The sequence below is a fragment of the Macaca thibetana genome, chromosome 12, assembly GCF_024542745.1.
Source record: "Macaca thibetana thibetana isolate TM-01 chromosome 12, ASM2454274v1, whole genome shotgun sequence".
Classification (NCBI taxonomy): Eukaryota; Metazoa; Chordata; class Mammalia; order Primates; family Cercopithecidae; genus Macaca; species Macaca thibetana.
Window position 1 is genome coordinate 94,205,001 of NC_065589.1, and position 19,238 is coordinate 94,224,238.

Consider the following 19,238-nt stretch of genomic DNA (forward strand, 5'->3'; position numbering starts at 1 on the left):
CATGTTGGCAAGGATCTGGAGAAAGTGGAACTGTGCACTGTTGGTAAGAATGTAACTAGTGTACTACTGTCCATGGTACAGCCCTTATGAAAAACAGTAGTTTCTGAAAAAATTTAAAATAGAACTACCATATGATCCAGCAATCTCACTTCTGGGTATATATCCAAAAGAACTGAAAACAAGACCTTGAAGAGACGTGTGCACATCCATGTTCATTACAGCATTATTCACAATGGCTAAGAAGTGGAAGCAACCCAAATGTCCATGGGCCAATTAACTGGTAAAAAAAAAAGATGGTACATACACACAACAGACTATTATCAGTCTTAAAGGAAATCTTGTTTACAACATGGATGAATCTTGAGGACATTATGCTAAATGAAATAAGCCAGCCACAAAGAGACAAAAATACTGCATGATTCCACATACATGATGTATCCAAAGTAGTCAAATTCTTAAAAACAAAAAGTAGAAAGGTGGTTGCCAGGGGCTGGAGAGTATCAGGAGGTTGTTCAATGGGTATACATAGTTTAAGTTTTACAATATGTAAAAATTTTAGAGACCTGTTGTACAACAATGTGACATAGTTAAACTATATACCTGTAATGTACATTTAAAAACTGTTAAGAAGGTAAATTTATGTTATGTATATTTTACCACAATAAGACATTAAAAAAAACCACATGTGAAACTGAATCATGTCACGAGGAAACAAGTATACCCAAATTGAGGAACTTTTGACAAAATAACTGGCCTGTACTCTAAAAATGTCAGTGGCATGAAGAACAAAAAGACTCAGCAGTAGACTGAAGAGACATGGTAAGTAAAGGCAATGCATTATTTGGGATTTTCCTTCACTGCAAAGGACATTATTCGGACAATTATTAAATTACGCACGAGGTCAACAGATTACTGTACTGTATCAATGACAACTAACTGATTTTGATAACAATGCTGTGGTTATATAAAAGAATTCTGCGTTTTTAAAAACCATACACTGAAGTACTCAGAAGTAAAGAAGCATAACATTTGCAACTTACTCTAAAAGGGTTCAGAATGAAAATAACGGTGAGGAGAAAGAGGCTGACACAGAGAGGAGTGATATAGAGAAAGAGTTAAAAAAACAGAAAGCAAATATTGTTAAGTGTTAATATTTAATGAATCATGGAGAACAGTAGACAGAATTCATTATATTATTCTTGAAACTTCTCTATAAACTGGAAAGAAGGTCAAATTTTTAAAATTTAATTAAAATACTCTCAAAATAAAAAGTAAAACAAAATGTTTAAACACAACTTTCTCAGAACCTATCTCTTGTATTCTAATATAAATCTATGCCAACTCTAAGACATAAAGATTCTTAAAGATTGAATTCTGTATTCCAAAAAATTAGAAAAATTCATCAGTATTTCAATTTCTCTTAACACTATATACCAAATATTACTAGAACAAGGCCAATGTAATCAAAGAGCTGAAAAATATTTCCTGCCCCCAACCACCCAATAAAGAAGAGGTGAATTTGCAGCTAGGGTCTCACTCCTTAACTATAACCTTATTCTTCCAGTGCTATCCATGTTCGCTTCAAAACAACCTATCTGACATTATAATTCTAGATCCTTCAGAAATGGTTCCAACAGTCAGTGGACTAAAATTCCCAAACTCCCCATATGACATCTTGACCAACGTTCCTGCTTCAATATCATCAATGACTAAAAATTCACTAGAAACATCTCCCAAAAGAGTGGCCAGATACTGTCAGTTACTATACAAAAAATAAAATTCTTGACTGAGGCTGGAGATAAAAAATGACTTTATATCATGAAAACTGAGCTTATATATAGTGGGTCAACTAACACTGGTGAATGAATGAGCTGCAATATTCTCCAATTATTTCCAATTTTTTAAACTATTGCCTTAAATTGTTTATATTTCAGAACAGAATACAAAACCTACTCAGATCATTTTGCTTTCACTGAGGTGAAGATAAAACGAGATTTTTTTTTAAAAAAAGAAAAATTAATTTGTTAACGAATACAAAGTTACAGCTAGATAGGTGGCATAAGTCTTAGTGTTCTATAGCACTGATGGATAACTGAATGCTCCCCACAAAGAAATGATAAATGCTTGAGATGGTGGACATGTTATTATCCTGATCTGGTCACTAACATTTATATGTACTACATCACAATGTAGCTCATAAATATGTACATTATATCTATTAAAACTTGTAAAAGTTAAAAATTATAAAACAAAAAATTGAGAAAAATTTATTTTTTAAAAAATAAATAAGTTATTATCTTAATCCTTATGGATCATACATATTCCAACAAAAATAAAGAAAACATTTGAGGAACTCTTCTCTGAAACTGTCTTCAGAATAAGATTATAAATTGCATAAAAGAGTCCTACATTTTACAGTCAAAAACTTCTTTAAAACCAAAATAATATCTAAGTTATTGACCATACTTGGCTCTGAATGGATTTTCTGAAATTAAAGTCCATTCTGTCAAAAGACAAATATTACTACTGAAGACATTTTTAAAACACTAAAAATTCCACAAGAGATTTTTGAAGTTTTTTTTAAAAATAAATCTCTAAGAATTAAAAAGACAAAGCTACAAATGCAAACAAGGTTATCAACGATAAACCCTCTAGAAAGTTATAAATCCAATTGTTTCAATCAGAAGAAATTTAAGTTACTATAGATCAACCTCAAAAATTATGCAACCAATAAAAAATTACAGAGACAACGATATGGAAAAAAGTCTAAACACTGGGTGAAAAAAAGCTGAAAACAAAATTGTTAAGTAAGACTTCTGGTTTCCAGGTAGGTACGTAAGAAACTTAGAAGTTGCCACCCCATCTTAACAACATGTAAAAGGCTGAACAAACTGAAAATAAACAACACTTAAATCTGTGAGGTCACAGGGCACACACAAAAAAAATCACACTCAAAACTGGAGACAGAGGTGAATACACAGAATCACAACTTAAGGGAACAGAAACCCACTAGCAGAAACCTTCCTGAAAACCAATGGGGGAGAGAAAGGAGGGCTGGAAAACCTAAACTGTAATTGACTCAGTATGGCTAATTCTGAGAGATTAAAAACTCCAGGCATCCCAGTCACTGGGAAGCCCTTACACTTTTGTGAGTATCACCTTTCAAGAACTCAACCATGTTCTCACAGTGAATACTTAAGGAAAAAATATCTTTGTGTTTCCAGAAAGGTAAGCATTTTGAAATGTGCCAGAGCATTCTGTTTTTAACAATGCCTGCAATCAAGAGAAACAATTTTATCAGAGTATAATCTGCTTTTTTTCTTAAACTTTTATTTTAGGTTCAGGGCTACAATGTGTAGGTTATTAGGTAAATTGCATCTCATGGGGGTTTGATATACAGACTATTTTATCCCCCAGGTAATATGCACAGTACCCAATAGATAAGTTTTTCGATCCTTTCCCTCCTTCCATCCTCTACCCTCAAGGAGGTCCCAGTGTCTCTTGTTCCCTTCTTTGTATCCATGTGTTCTCAATGTTTAGGTCCCACTTATAAGTGAGACCACGCAGTATTCGGTTTTCTGTTCCTGTCTTAGTTTACTTAGGATAATGGCCTCTAGCTCCATCCATGTTGCTGCAAAGGACATGATCTCGTTCTTTTATGGCTATATGTGTATATGTATCATGTATATGTACCACATTTTCTTTATCCAGTTCACTGTTGATAGACATTTAGGTTGACTCCATGTCTTTGCTGCTGTGAATAGTGCTGCAATGAACATATATGTGGATGTGTATTTATGGTAGAACGATTATAATTCTTTGGGTATATACCCAATAATGGGACTGCCGGGTTGAATGGTAATTCTGCTTTGAGTTCTTTGAGAAATCGCTACACTGCTTTCCACAATGGCTGAACTAATTTACATTCCCACCTGCAGTGCATGAGCATTCCCTTTTCTCTGCATCTCACCAGTATCTGTTATTTTTTGACTTTTTAATAATAGCCTTTCTGACTGGTGTGAGATGGTACCTCATTGTGGTTTTGATTTCCATTTCTCTAATGATTAGTGATGCATTTTTTCATATGCTTGTTAGCTGTGTGTATGTCTTCTGCTTGGGTTTTATCAAAGCCTATCAGACCTGGGGGAAGGAAAAAGACGAGTCCAGCTGCCTCTAGTCTTCCATGCAGGAGAAGAGAAATACTCAACTCCAGCCTCCTCTAGCCAGCCTGTCTCATCCTAAGGGGGAAAAACTGAGAAGCACTGGTGAAGTTCACAGTCCAGAGACAGAGGCTCATCAAAAGACAGACCTCATCACGAAACTATAAAATCTCACCCCACAAAACACACCAAAAAACCGCATCATTAAAGTCCTGTATTTGTGCAGTTCCCTTTACCCAGTTACACCATGTCCACCTTTCAAGAAAAATTATAAGACATACTAAGCAGCTAAGCAAACATCAGAATCAGAGTCAGATATGACAAAAATGCTTTTCCAACCAGGAATTTCAGAAAACTATAACATACTTAAAGCTTTAATGGAAAAAACACAACATGCAAAAACAGATGAATAATATAAGAAGAGAGATGAGAATTCTAAAACAAACAAAAAACAGAAAAAGAAACAAAGATAAAAATTACTATTTAATATAATAGAAATGTATCTGGCAGGGCTCAATAGTAGACTGGACACAGCTGACAGAAGAATCTTGGAGCCTGGGAATATGATATGACAACAGAAACTTCCAAGACTGAAAAGCAAAGCAAAAAAAAAAAAAAAAAAAAACAAAACAGAATAGACTACTACTAAATATGCATAATGCAAATTCTGAGAAAGGAACAGAAGCAATATATGAAGTACCAATGACTGAGAATTTCTCCAAATTAATGTCAGGAACCAAACCACAGATTCAGAAAGCTCAAACAACACCAAAGAGGATAAAAGTCAAAACAAAAACAAACAAAACCACCCTATACCTAGGCATATGATATTCAAACATCAGAAAATCAAAGGTAAAGAAAAAACCTTGAAAGAAGCCAAAGGGGGAAAAACACCTTAGCTACAAAGGAGCAAAGATAAAGTATCACATCAGATACTCCTCAGAAATCATGGAAGAAAGAATAGCATGGAGTGAAATAATTCATGTGTTGAGTTAAAAAACAAACAAAAACCTACAAACCTAAAATTCTGTATTCTGTGAAATTACCCTTCAAAAGTGAAGGAAAAATAAAAACTTTCTCAGACAAACAAAAATTGAGGACTTTGTTGCCAGTAGACCCGCCTTATAAGAAATCTTAAAAGTAGTTCTTTAGAGGAGAAAAATGATACAGGTTAGAAACTCAGATCTACATAAACATAGGAAGAGTACTGGGGAGAAAGGATAAAACAAAAACTTTTATTTTTCTTACTGTTAATTATCTAACTGACAACAGTTTGTTCAAAACAATAGGAACAATATATTCAATTATGTATGCTTACATATATAAGCATTGTACTTACACATAGCATACAGACAGATATAGACATGCATTGCTTAATGAAGTTGAAACATTTGGGGACAGGGCCAAGACAGGCGATTAGAAGCAGCTGCAGTCTGTGGTGCTCATGGAGAGGAATGAAAGGGGCAAGTGAATACTGCACCTTCAACTGAAATAATCCAGGTAGTCACATTGGGACTAATCAGGGAAACAGCTCGACCCACAGGGAGCGAGGAAAAGCAGGGTGGCGCGACGGCCCATCTGGGAGCAACACGAGCCAAGGGAACCCCCATCCCCAGCCAAGGGAAGTATGAGTGATTATGCGACCCAGGGAAACAACGCTTCTCCCACGGATCTTTGCAACCCGGAGATCAGGAGATCCCCTTGTGAGTCCACGCCACCAGGGCCTTGGGTCCAACACACTGAGCTGCGTGGAGTCTCAGCAGAGCAGCTGTTTAGGCATGCATAGAGACCCAGGAGCTTTATATACTCCAGTCCTGGGATCTCCAACCAACGTGTCTGCAACTCAGACAAGGCAGGCGGTTCACATACACCCCAAGGGAGGGGGTAGAATCCAGAAAGTTGAGCAGCCTTGTTCTGTGGGCCCACTTCCATGATACCTCACAAGATAAGACCCACTGGCTTGGAATTCGAAGCAGCCACCAGCAATAGGCTGTGCGGAGAGGCCAGCACCATCTCTGCTGTTTGGTCAACACAGCTGTTACAGCCTGCGGACCCTGGAGAGTCCAAATGATCTGGACTAGAAAGGGTCCCCCCAGTAGCACAACACAGTGGCTTTGCAAGATAGTGACCAGATTGCTTCTTTAAGTGGAGCTCAGATCCATTCCTCCTCACTGGGTGGGACCTCCCAGTCAGGCCCTCCAGCCATGACCTGACAGAGCTCTTACCTTTCTTACCTGTCCCTGGGACAAAGTGTCCAGGAGAGGGGAGGGCTGCTACCTGGGCAGAGGCAGTTCCCTAACATGACACAGCCGTTTTTTTAAGGCATGGCCAGACTGATTCTGTAAGCAGAACCCCCAATCCACTCCTCCTTGTGGGGCGGGTCCTCCCAGCCGGAGCCTCTAGTCACCACCCATGTTCTATGGGCCGAAAGAGCTCCAATTTCTCCCTGGGATGGAGTGCCTGAGGAGTGGGGCAGGCTGTTAGCCGTTCGGGCTCCTCAGTCAGTTCAGCCAGTGGGGTTTGCAGGTTTGCAGAGCCCAGATAAAATGGTGGCTAAAGGGATCACCAACACAGCAGAGCTGCTATAACAAAAAGCAGCCAAACTGTTGCTTTAAGTGGGTCCCTGATCCCATTCCTCCTAACCGAGTGAAAACTCCCAACTGGGGTCTCCAACCACTCCTACAGGCACGTTCAGGTGGCAATAGGTCAGTATCCTCCTGGGATGGCGCTTCCAGACATCTTTGCTGTTTTGTAGGCTTCACTGGTGATACCTCCAGGTACAGGAAGAACCAGAGCAAATGGGGTTTGGAGTGGACCTCCAGCAAACTGCAGCAGCCCTACAGAAGCGTGACCAGATTATTAAAAGAAAAACAAACAGAAAACAACAACAAAGAAAAACCACAAAATACCTACCCAAAGGTCAGCAACCTCAAAGATCAAATGTAGATAAGCCCACAAAGATGAGAAAGAATCAATGCAAAAACACTGAAAACTCAAAAGGTCAGAGTGTCCTTTTCCTCCAAATGACCACAATATCTCTCAAGCAAGGGCTCAGAACTGGGCTGACACTGAGACGGCTGAAATGACAGAAGTAGGCTTCAGAAGGTGGGTAATAATGAAGTTCACTGAGCTAAAAGAACATGTTTTAACCCAATGCAAAGTAGCTGAGAATCATGGTAAAACTATGCAGGAGGTGATAACCAGAATAGCCAGTTTAGAGAGGAAGACAAATGACCTGACGGAGTTAAAAAACACAACACGAGAACTTCACAATGCAATCACAAGAATTAATAGCAGAACAGACCAAGGAGAGGAAAGAATCTCAGAGCTGGAAGACTGGCTTTCTGAATTAGGACAAGCAGACGAGACTAGAGAAAAAAGAAGGAAATGGAATGAACAAAACCTCTGAGAAATATGGGATTATGTAAACAGACTGAATCTACAACTGATTGGGTTACCTAAAAGTGATGAGGAGAGTTGGAACCAAGTTGAAAAACATACTTCAGGATACCATTCAGGAGAACTTCCCCAACTTACCAAGACAGGCCAACATTCAAATTCAGGAAATGCAGAGAACCCCAGTAAGATACTCCATGAGAAGATCATCCCCAAACACATAATCATCAGATTCTCCAAAGTCAAAATGAAAGAAAAAATATTAAGAGCAGCCAGAGAGAAGGGCCAGGTCACCTACAAGGGGAAGCCCATCAGATTAACGGACCCCTCAATGGAAATCCTACAAACCAGAAGAGACTGGGGATCAATATTCAACATTCTTAAAGAAAAGAATTTCCATCCCAGAATGTCATATTGGGCCAAACTAAGCTTCATAAGTAAAGGAGAAATAAGATCCTTTTCAGACAAGCAAATGCTGAGGGAATTCTTCATCATCAGGCCTGCCTTGCAAGAGCTCCTGAAGGAAGCACTAAATATGGAAAGGAAAAACAGTCACCAGTCGCTACAAAAACACACTGAAGTACACAGACCAGCCCCAATGAAGCAAGCATATAAACAAGTCTGCAAAATAACCAGCTGGCATGATGACAGAATCAAATCCACACATAACAATTCTATCTTTAAATGTAAATAGACTAACTGCCCCAATTAAAAGACACAGAATGGCAAGCTGGATAAAGAATCAAGACCCATTGGTATGCTATCTTCAAGGGACCCATCTCACATGCAAAGACACACATAGGCTCAAAATAAAGAGACAGGAGACAATTTACTAAGCAAATGGGAAACAGAACGAAGCAGGGGTTGCAATCCTAGTTTTCGATAAAACAGACTTTAAACCAACAAAGATCAAGAAAGACAAAGAAGGGCATGATGTGATGGTAAAGCGTTCAATTCCACAAGAACAGCTAACTAATCTAAATATATATGTGCCCAATACTGGAGCACCCAGATTCATAAAGCAAGTTCTTAGAGATCTTCAATGAGACTTAGACTCCCACGCAATAACAGTGGGAGACTTCAACACCCCTAATGAAAATATTAGATCACAGAGAAAGACAATTAAAAGATATTCAGGACCTGAACTCAGCTCTGGATAAAGTAGACCTGACAAATACCTACAGAACTCTCCACCCAAAAACAACAGAATATACATTATTCTCATCGCTGCACGGCACTTAATTGAGTAAAATTGATCATGTAATCGGAAGTAAAACACTCCTCAGCAAATGCGAAAGAACTGAAAAAATAACAAACAGTCTCTCAGACCACAGCGCAACCAAATTAGAACTCAAGATTAAGAAATTCACTCAAAACCGCACAACTAACTACATGGAAACTGAACAACCTGCTCCCGAATCACTCTTGGGTAAATAATGAAATTAAGGCAGAAATCGAGAATTTCTTTGAAACTAATGAGAACAAAGATACAATGTACCAGAATCTCTGGGATGTAGCTAAAGCAGTGTTAAGCGGGGAATTTATAGCACTAAATGCCCACATCTAGAAGCTAGAAAGATCTCAAGTTAACAACCTAACAATACAACTAAAAGAATTAGAGGACCAAGGACAAACAGACCCCAAAGCTAGTAGTAGACAAGAAATAGTATCAGAGCTGAACTGAAGTAGAGAGAAGAAAAACTCTTCCAAAAAAAAAAAAAAAAAAAACCCAATGAATCCAGGAGTTGGTTTTTATTTTGAAATTAATAAGATAGACCACTAGCTAGGCTAATAAAGAAGAGAGAACAGAAGCATTCCGCCGCCGGCTTTGCTATGGCGGTTATTCCCCCAGATTCCTGGCAGCCACCCAACGTTTACTTGGAGACCAGCATGGGAATCATTGTGCTGGAGCTGTACTGGAAGCATGCTCCAAAGACCTGTAAGAACTTTGCTGAGGTGGCTCGTCGAGGTTACTACAATGGCACAAAATTCCGCAGAATTATCAAAGGCTTCATGATCCAAGGAGGTGACCCAACAGAGACAGGTCGAGGTGGTGCATCTATCTATGGCAAACAGTTTGAAGATGAACTTCATCCAGACTTGAAATTCACGGGGGCTGGAATTCTCACAATGGCCAATGCGGGGCCAGACACCAATGGCAGCCAGTTCTTTGTGACCCTTGCCCCCACCCAGTGGCTCGATGGCAAACACACCATTATTGGCTGAGTGTGCCAGAGCATAGGAATGGTGAATCACATGGGAATGGTAGAAACAAACTCCCAGGACCGCCCTGTGGATGATGTGAAGATCACTAAGGCATACCCTTCTGGGTAGACTTGCTACCCTCTTGAGCAGCTCTTCTGAGATAGCCCCAGCTTCCAAATGACATAGAATGACATGTAATGCTAAACTTCATTTTGGCTTTGCAAATCATGAAGCTTAGGAGGCCTGGGGTCTTGGGTGAGTTAGAGATGGAAGTACATTTTAATAGGATGCTTCCTTTCTCTTCCCCCAGTGCCTAGGTTGCCAGAGCATTTGCACAAATGCCCCTGTTTAGGTGACTACTTACTACACATGACTCATAATGCTGCTGCTTGTGCATGTCTGCTCTGATATACTTCGAACAATGTAGCAGACACTGTCATTTCTCAGTGGTTTTGCCTAACCAAACTTCTTCCTAAGCAGATTTGTATTCTGGCCTATACTGCAGTCCTTGATTGTTGACAGCCACAGAATTCCAAACCAAGTAGTGTCTATCAGCCCTTTTAACTCTGTGCACACCCTATTTCAGTCTTACATTTGTTATTCTAGGAAATGTATGCATCTCTCTATATATTTTCCCTCTCAAAACCAGAACATCAACACTGCTGTTTCTGACACTTCAGACATCCCACGCAAAGCCACATTGAATTTTTGCCAAATAAAAAATGCATCCAACAATCAAGTTTCTAAGAAGGTGTCAAGTGGGGAATAATAATGTATAATAATCAAGAAATTAATTTATTAAAAGGAAGCAGAAGCATTGACCATCTTTTTCCCAGAGAAGAGGAGAAATCTGTAGTGAGCAAAGGACAGACCATGAATCCTCCTTAAGAAGTAGTCCTCTCAGAAAGGAGAAGCGCCACTCAAGTTCTTTTAACCCAAGACTTTAGAGAAATTAGGTCCGAGATTTTTATATGTTCAGTTGTTTATGTATAAAAATAACTTTCTGGATTTTGTGGGGAGGAGTAGGAGAGGAAGGAAGTTAATACCTATGTAATACATAGAAACTTCCAAAATAAAATGCCATTGATGGTTGAAAAAAAAAAAAAAGAGAGAGAACAAACAAATATAATCAAAAATGATAAGCGGGGTATCACCACTGACCCCACAGAAATACAACCAACCATCAGAGAACACTATAAACACCTTTATGTACATAAACTAGAAAATCTAGAAGAAATGGATAAATTCCTGGACACATACACCCTCCAAAGACTGAACTAGGAAGAAAGTGAATCCCTAAATAGACCAATAATGAGTTCTAAAGTTGAAGCAGTAATAAATAGTCTATCAACCAAAAAAAGCCCAGGACCAGACAGATTCACAGCTAAATTATACCAGAGGTAAAAAGAAGAGCTGGTACCATTCCTACTGAAACTGTTTCAAAAAACTGAAAAGGAGGGACTCCTCCCTAGTTCATTCTATAAGGCTTGCATCATCCTGATACCAAAACCTGGCAGAGATAAAACAAAAAAGAAAACTTCAGGCTAACATCTTTGGTGAACCTTGATGCAAAACTCTTCAACAAAATACTGGCAGACTGAATCCAGCAGCACATCAAAAACCTTATCTACCACAATCAAGCAGACTTCATGCCCGGGATGCAAGGCTGGTTCAATATATGCAAATTAATAAATGTGATTCATCACCTAAACAGAACTCAAGACAAAAAAATACATGATTATCTCAATAGATAGAGAAAAGGTCTTCAATAAAATTTAACATCCCTTCATGTATAAAAACTCTCAATAAACTAGGTATTCAAGGAACATACTTCAAAATAGTAAGAGTCATATATGACAAACCCACAGCCAATAACATACTGATTGGGCAAAAGCTGGAAGCATTCCCCTTGAAAATCAGCAAAGACAAAGATTGCATGCCCTCTCTCACCACTCCTATTCAACACAGAATTGGAAGTTCTGGCCAGGGCAATCAGGCAAGGGAAAGAAAGAAAGTGTATTCAAATAGAAAGAGAGGAAGTAAAATTATCTTTGTTTGCAGATAAAATGATTCTATTTCTAGAAAACTCCATTGTCTCAGCCCAAAAGCTTCTTAAGCCTATAAGCAACTTCAGCAAGGTTCATGATATAAAATGAATGTGCAAAAATTGTTGACCTGCCTATACACCAATAATAAGCAATCAGAGAGCCAAATCACGAATGAACTCACATTCACAATCGCCACACACACACACAAAAAATACCTGGAAATACAGCTAATAAGGGAAGTGAGGGACCTCTTCAAGGAGAACTATAAACCACTGCTCAAAGAAATCAGAGAGGACACAAATAAATGGAAAAACATTCCATGTTCATGGGTGGGAAGAATCAATATTGTGAAAATGGTCACACTGCCCAAAACAATTTATAGATTCAATGCTATTCCCATTAAACTACCATTGGCATTCTTCACAGAATTAGAAGAAACTATTTTAAAATTCATATGGAACCAAAAAAGAGCCTGAGTAGCCAAGACAATCCTAAGCAAAAAGAACAAACTTGGAGGCATCATACTACCTGACTTCAAACTATGCTACAAGGCTATAGTAACCAAAACAGTATGATATTGGTACAAGAACAGACACACAGACGAGAACCCAGAAATAAGATCACATACATACAACCATCTGACCTCCAACAAGCCTGACAAAAACAAACAATGGGGAAAGAATTCCCTATTTAATAAATGGTGCTGGGAGAACTGGCTAGCCATATGCAGAAAACTGAAACTGGACCCCTTCCTTATACCAAAAACAAAAATCAATTCAAGATGATTAAAGATTTAAATGGAAAACCCAAAACTATAAAAACCCTAGAAGAAAATCTATGCAATACCATTCAGGATATAGGCATGAGCGAAGATTTCATGATAAAGATACCAAAAGCAACTGCCACAAAAGCAAAACTTGACAATTGGAATCTCATTAAACTAAAGAGCTTCTGCACAGCAAAAGAAACTATCACCAGGGTAAACAGACAACCTACAGAATGCGAGAAACTTTTTGCAATTTACCCATCTGACAAAGATATAATATCCAGCATCTACAAGGAACTTAAACAAATTTACCAGAAAAAACCCCATTAAAAGTGATCAAAGGACATGAACAGACACTTCTCCAAAGAAGACATTCATGCGGGCAACAAACATGAAAAGAAGCTCAACATCACTGATCATTAAAGAAATGCAAATCAAAACCATAATGAGATACTATCTCACACCAGTCAGAATGGCGATTATTAAAATGTCAAAAAACAACAGATGCTGGCGAGGTTGTGGAGAAAAAGGAACGCTTTTACACTGTTGGTGGGAGTGTAAATTAGTTCAACCATTGTGGAAAACAGTGTGGCAATTCCTCAAAGACCTAGAGACAGAATTACCATTTGACTCAGCAATCCCATTACTTGGTATATACTCAAAGGAATATAAATCATTCTATTATAAAGATACATGAATCCATGTTCACTGCAGCACTATTCACAATACCAAAGACATGGAATCAACCTAAATGCCCATCGATGACAGACTAACGCAAATGTGGTACATGTACACCACAGAATATTATGCGGCCAAAAAAAGGAATGAGATCATGTCCTCTGCAGGGACATGAATGGAGCTGGAAGCCATTATCCTTAGCAAACTAACACAGGAACAGAAAATCAAATACTGCATGTTCTCACTTAGAAGTGGGAGCTGAATGATAAGAACACATGGGGGTGGGAGGAGGGAGAGCATCTGGAAGAATAGCTAATGGATGCTGGGCTTAATACCCAGGTGATGGGATGATCTGTGCAGCTAATCACCATGGCACGTGTTTAACTATGTAAGAAACCTGCACATCCTGCACATGTACCCCTGAACTTAAAATCAAGAAATAAAAAAGAAACATTCTGACAAACGCATCTGTCAGATGATTTCATTCATTGTGGGAACATCATAGAGTGTACTTACACAAACCTAATGGTACAACCTACTACACACCTACGCTATATGCTGTAGCCTATTGTTCCCAGGCTACAAATATGTAGAGCATGCTAGTGTAGGCAACTGTGAACTAATGGGAAGTATCTTTGTATCTAAACATTAAACATGGATAAGGTACAGTAGAACTATAGTATAAAAGATAAAAAATGGTATATACTGTACAGGGCACACCATAAATATAGCTTACAGGATGACAAGTTGCCTGGGTAAGTTGAGGGGTGACTGAATGTAAAGGCTTAGGACATTACACTGTTGTAGACTATACTCAGGCTACACTAAACTTAAAAAAATATTTTTTCTTTAATAATAAATTAAACAGCTTACTGTACTTTTTCCCTTTATAAACTTTTACCTTTTTCAACTTTTTGTCTCTTTAATAACACAGCTTAAAACAGTATACAGCTGTACAAAATATTTTCTCTAAATTCTTATTCTATAAGCTTTTTCTTATTTGTAAATTTTTTGTGTCAAAAACTAAGACATAAACACACCCATTAGCCTAGGCCTACACTGGGTCAGGATCATCATTATCACTGTCTTCCATGTCTACATCTTGTCCCACTGGAAGCTCTTCAGGGGCAATAACTTGCATGAAGCTATTATCTCCTATAATAATGTCTTCTGAAATACCTCCTGAAGGACCTAAGGCTAGAAGTACTTTCTAAAATAATGATTAAAAAGTATAGAATAGTAAATACATAAGCTAGTAACATATTTATTATCATTATCAAGTATTAGTACTGTGAATAATTGTTATTTATTCATTTATTGAGACAGGGTCTCCCTATGTTGCCCAGGCTGGTCTCAAACTCCTTGGCTCAAGGGACCTTCCTGCCTCACGCCTCCCAAAGTGCTAGGATTACGGGTATGAGCCACCATGGCACCTGGCCAGCATGCTATACTTTTCCTTTTCCATTTTTAGACAGGATCTCACAATGTTGCCCAGAGTGGAGTACAGTGGCGTGATCATGCTTCACTGTAACCACAAACTCCTAGTCTCAAGTAATCCTCCTGCTTCAGCCTACCGGGTAGCTAGGACTATAGGAATATATCACCACACCTGGCTATTGTTTTCATTTTTTGTAGAGACGGAGTCTCTGCCCAGGCTGGTCTCCAACTCCTGGCCCCAAGCAATCTTCCAGCCTCAACCTCCCAAAGTGTTGGGATTACAGGTGTGACCCACCACACCTGGCCTATATGTGCTATACTTTTATATGACTGGCAATGCAGATTTGTTTACACCAGCATCACCACAAACGTCTAAGTAATGCACTGTTCTACAACATTCCAATGGCTATGACATCACTAAGCAGTAAGAATTTTTCAGTTCCATTATAATTGTGTATGTTGTTCATCGCTGATCAAAACATTGTTATGTGGCACATTGTGTGTGTGTCTGTGTGTCAAATGAATGAGAGCAATGATTATGAGGGACAGAAAGGAGGAATTTGAAATTTTTTATTATAAAGTACTTGTACAACCTGTGAAGCATTATAGTGCTACTTGCAAGTGGCCTTGGATTAACTGTAAATGTACAATGTAAATTCTAGGGCACACACATACACACACACACACAAAGAAACAGTATGATAGATATGCTAAGAAAGGAGAGAAAATAGAAGCATAAAATTCTTAATTAAAAGCACAAAAAGTGTGGAAGACAAAACCAGAAACAAAGACCAAGGGCAACATATAGAAAACATTAACAAATATGGTAGATATTAATTAACCCAAGGAAATCAATAATCACTTTAAATATCAAAGGTCTAAATACACCAACTGAAAGAGATGATCAGAGTGGAACAAAAACAAGACCCAAATTGTTATCTATAAGAAACCCACTTAAAATACAGACACACACAGATTAAAGTAAAGGAACAGAGAAAGATATACCATGCTTACACCAATCAAAACAAAGCCAGAGTAGCTATAATCACTTCAGACAGAGCAGACCTCACAGCAAGGAAAGTTATTAGGGATGAAGAGGCACATTACATAACGATAAGAGTTAATACTCCAAGAAGATATAACAATCCTTAATGTGTATGTGCCTAACAACAGAGCAACAAACTATGTGAGGCAAAAATTGATAGAACTGCTAGGAAAACCAGATGAATCCGCTTTTGTAGTTGGAAACTTTAATAGCCTTCTATCAGAAATGGACGGATACAGCAAGCAAAAAATCAGTAAGGACATACTCAAACTCAACAGCATCAGTCAACTGATCTAATTGGCATTTATAAAATACTTCACACAAAAAGAGCAGAACACACATTTTCTAAAACTCACATGGAAACATTCACCAGAAAGACCACATTCTGAACCACAAAAAAAAAATAATAAATTTTATGAGAGTAGAAATGATATAAAATGTGTCCTAAGATCACAAAGGAACTAAAATAGAAATGAATAAACAAAAATATAGCTGGAAAATCCCAAAATACTTAGAATCCCAAGTATTTTAAATATGTTATTTAAAATAATACACGGATCGAAGAAAAAATCTCAAAAGAAATTTTAAAATATTCTGAACTGATTGAAAACAAAAATGTAACACCAAAATTTGTGGGACAGAGAAAAGTAGTGCTTAGAGAAAAATTTATAGGACTGCCTGCCTATATTAGGAAAGAAGATCTAAAATCAATCATCTAAGTTTCCATTTCAGAAAACTAGAAGAGCAAATGAAATCCAAAGTAAGCAAAATAAGAAAAAAAGAGGAGAAATTAATCAAACTGAAAGCAGGAAATCAACAGAAAAAAAACAATAAAACCAAAAGCTGATTATTTAAAAAGATCAATAAAATCAATAAGTCTCTACCCAGTCTAAGACACCTGGATGTCAGTGGAGGAGTGTGTGTGTGTGTGTGTGTGTGTGTGTGTGTGTGTGTCCAGTCTAAGACACCTGGATGTCAGTGGAGGAGTGTGTGTGTGTGTGTGTGTGTGTCTGTCCAGTCTAAGACACCTGGATGTCAGTGGAGGAACGTGTGTGTGTGCGCGCGTGCGCATGCACGGATACAGGAGGTATATGGGAACTCTCTTTTTATTTTTTGAGATGGGGTCTCACTCTGTTGTCCAGGCTACAGTGCAGTGGTACGACCATAACTCATTGCAGCCTCAAACTCCTGGGCTCAAGTGATCTTCCTGCCGCAGCCTCACAAGTAGCTGGGACCACGAGCATGCACCACCACGGCCAGCTAACTTGTGCTGAGATTACATGCGTGAACCATCTCACCCAGCAGAACTCTAATTTTTGCTTAATTTGGCTAAACCTAAAGCTGCTCTAAAATATAAAGCACATTAGTTTTTTAAAATTATATATACACACTGATTTTAACTATAAACAAATATATATTTGGGCCAAAAAAGTATACTCATTAAACAGAAATATATTAAAATAAATTATTTAAAATGTCATTTATTAAATAAAATGTATTAATTTTAAAATTTAGAAAATAGAAATCCTTTTGTTTCAAGCCTCTAACTTTTAAATTTAAAAAATTATACTTTCATAACGCATGAAAACTAGAAAGAAAAAAACTTCCATCATTTGGTTAATCATGTATCTCTCCAAAGACACTACAGCTACAATGTCATTCAGCTCATAAGCCCAGTGATATTACTCTGAAAGAAATAACACTCATCTGAACAAACATCTGGGAAATATCTTCTAAAATTTCAGTTACGAAATCTCATTGCTAACCTTCATAACTTCATATCTTAACACAGTTCAACATAATTTACATAATTAAGTTTAAATAGTGTTTTGTTTTGTTTTTTGCTATGATTTCGAGCTAAAGCTACTTTCACAGGCCTCTCAGGTGTTTGCTTTTGTAAATATCAAGTTGAACTCATATTAATGATCAACTAACTGCCTTTGCTACACGCCTCCCTTCAAAGAGAAAAGTGAATTATATATATATTTTTTATTATTATTATACTTTAAGTTCTAGGGTACATGTGCACATGTAGGTTTGTTACATATGTACACATGCGCCATGTTGGTTTGCTGCACCCATTAACTTGTCATTTACATTAGGTTTTTCTCCTAATGCTATCCCTCCCCCAGTCCCCCACCCCACAACACAACTGTGGTGTGATGTTCCCCGCTCTGTGTCCAAGTGTTCTCATTGTTCAATTCCCACCTATAAGTGAGAACATGCAGTGTTTGGTTTTCTGTCCTTGCAATAGTTTGTTCAGAATGATGGTTTCCAGCTTCATCCATGTCCCCACAAAGGACATGAACCCATCCTTTTTTATGGATGCATACTATTCCATGGTGTATATGTGACACACTTTCTTTATCCAGTCTATCATTGATGGACATTTGGGTTGGTTCCAAGTCTTTGCTATTGTGAATAGTGCCGCAATAAACATACGTATGCATGTGTCTTTATAGTAGCATGATTTATAATCCTTTGGGTATATACTCAGTAATGGGATCGCTGGGTCAAATGGTATTTCTAGTTCTAGATCCTTGAGGAATCGCCACACTGTCTTCCATAATAGTTGAACTAGTTTAAACTCCCACCAACAGTGTAAAAGCTTTCCTATTTTTCCACATCCTCTCCAGTACCTGTTGTTTCCTGACTTTTTAATGATGGCCATTCTAACAGGTGTGAGATGATATCTCACTGTGGTTTTGACTGACATTTCTCTGATGAACAGTGATGAACATTTTTTCATGTGCCTGTTGGCTGCATAAGTGTCTTCTTTTGAAAAGTGTCTGTTCATATCCTTTGCCCACTTTTTGATGGGGTTGATTTTTTTCTTGTAAATTTGATTATATTCTTTGTTGATTCTGGATATTAGCCCTTTGTAAGATGGGTAGATTGCAAAAATCTTCTCCTATTCTGTAGGTTGCCTGTTCACTCTGATGGTAGTTTCTTTTGCTGTGCAGAAGCTCGTTAGTTTAATTAGATCCCATTTGCCAATTCTGGCTTTTGTTGCCATTGCTTTTGGTGTTTTAGACATGAAGTCCTTGCCCATGCCTATGTCCTACATGGTATTGCGTAGGTTTTCTTCTACGGTTTTTATGGTTTTAGGTCTAACATTTAAGTCACTAATCCATCTTGAATTAATTTTTGTATAAGATGTAAGGAAGGAATCCAGTTTCAGCTTTCTATATATGGCTGGCCAGTTCACCCAGCACCATTTATTAAATAGGGAATCCTTTCCCCATTTCTTCTTGTTTTTGTCAGGTTTGTCAAAGATCAGATGGTTGTAGATGTGTGGTGTTATTTCTGAGGGCTCTGTTCTCTTCTGTTGGTATATATCTCTGTTTTGGTACCAGGACCATGCAGTTTTGGTTACTGTAGCCTTGTAGCATAGTTTGAAGTCAGGTAGCGTGATGCCACCAGCTTTGTTCTTTTGGCTTAGGATTGTCTTGGCAATGCGGGCTCTTTTTTGGTTCCTCATGAACTTTAAAGTAGTTTTTTTC

General features: G+C 38.0%; 1 protein-coding gene and 1 pseudogene across 3 annotated transcripts in view; one reads left to right on the forward strand and one right to left on the reverse strand.

Moving 5' to 3' along the window:
• The window catches only part of EPC2 (enhancer of polycomb homolog 2), a 143,340-nt gene that overhangs the window by 61,739 nt on the left and 62,363 nt on the right, over positions 1-19,238 (reverse strand). The window lies entirely within an intron of this gene.
• Positions 9,371-10,868, forward strand: LOC126932913 (peptidyl-prolyl cis-trans isomerase-like 1; annotated as a pseudogene). The gene has a single exon (XR_007718370.1). The product of XR_007718370.1 is annotated as a peptidyl-prolyl cis-trans isomerase-like 1 (transcript).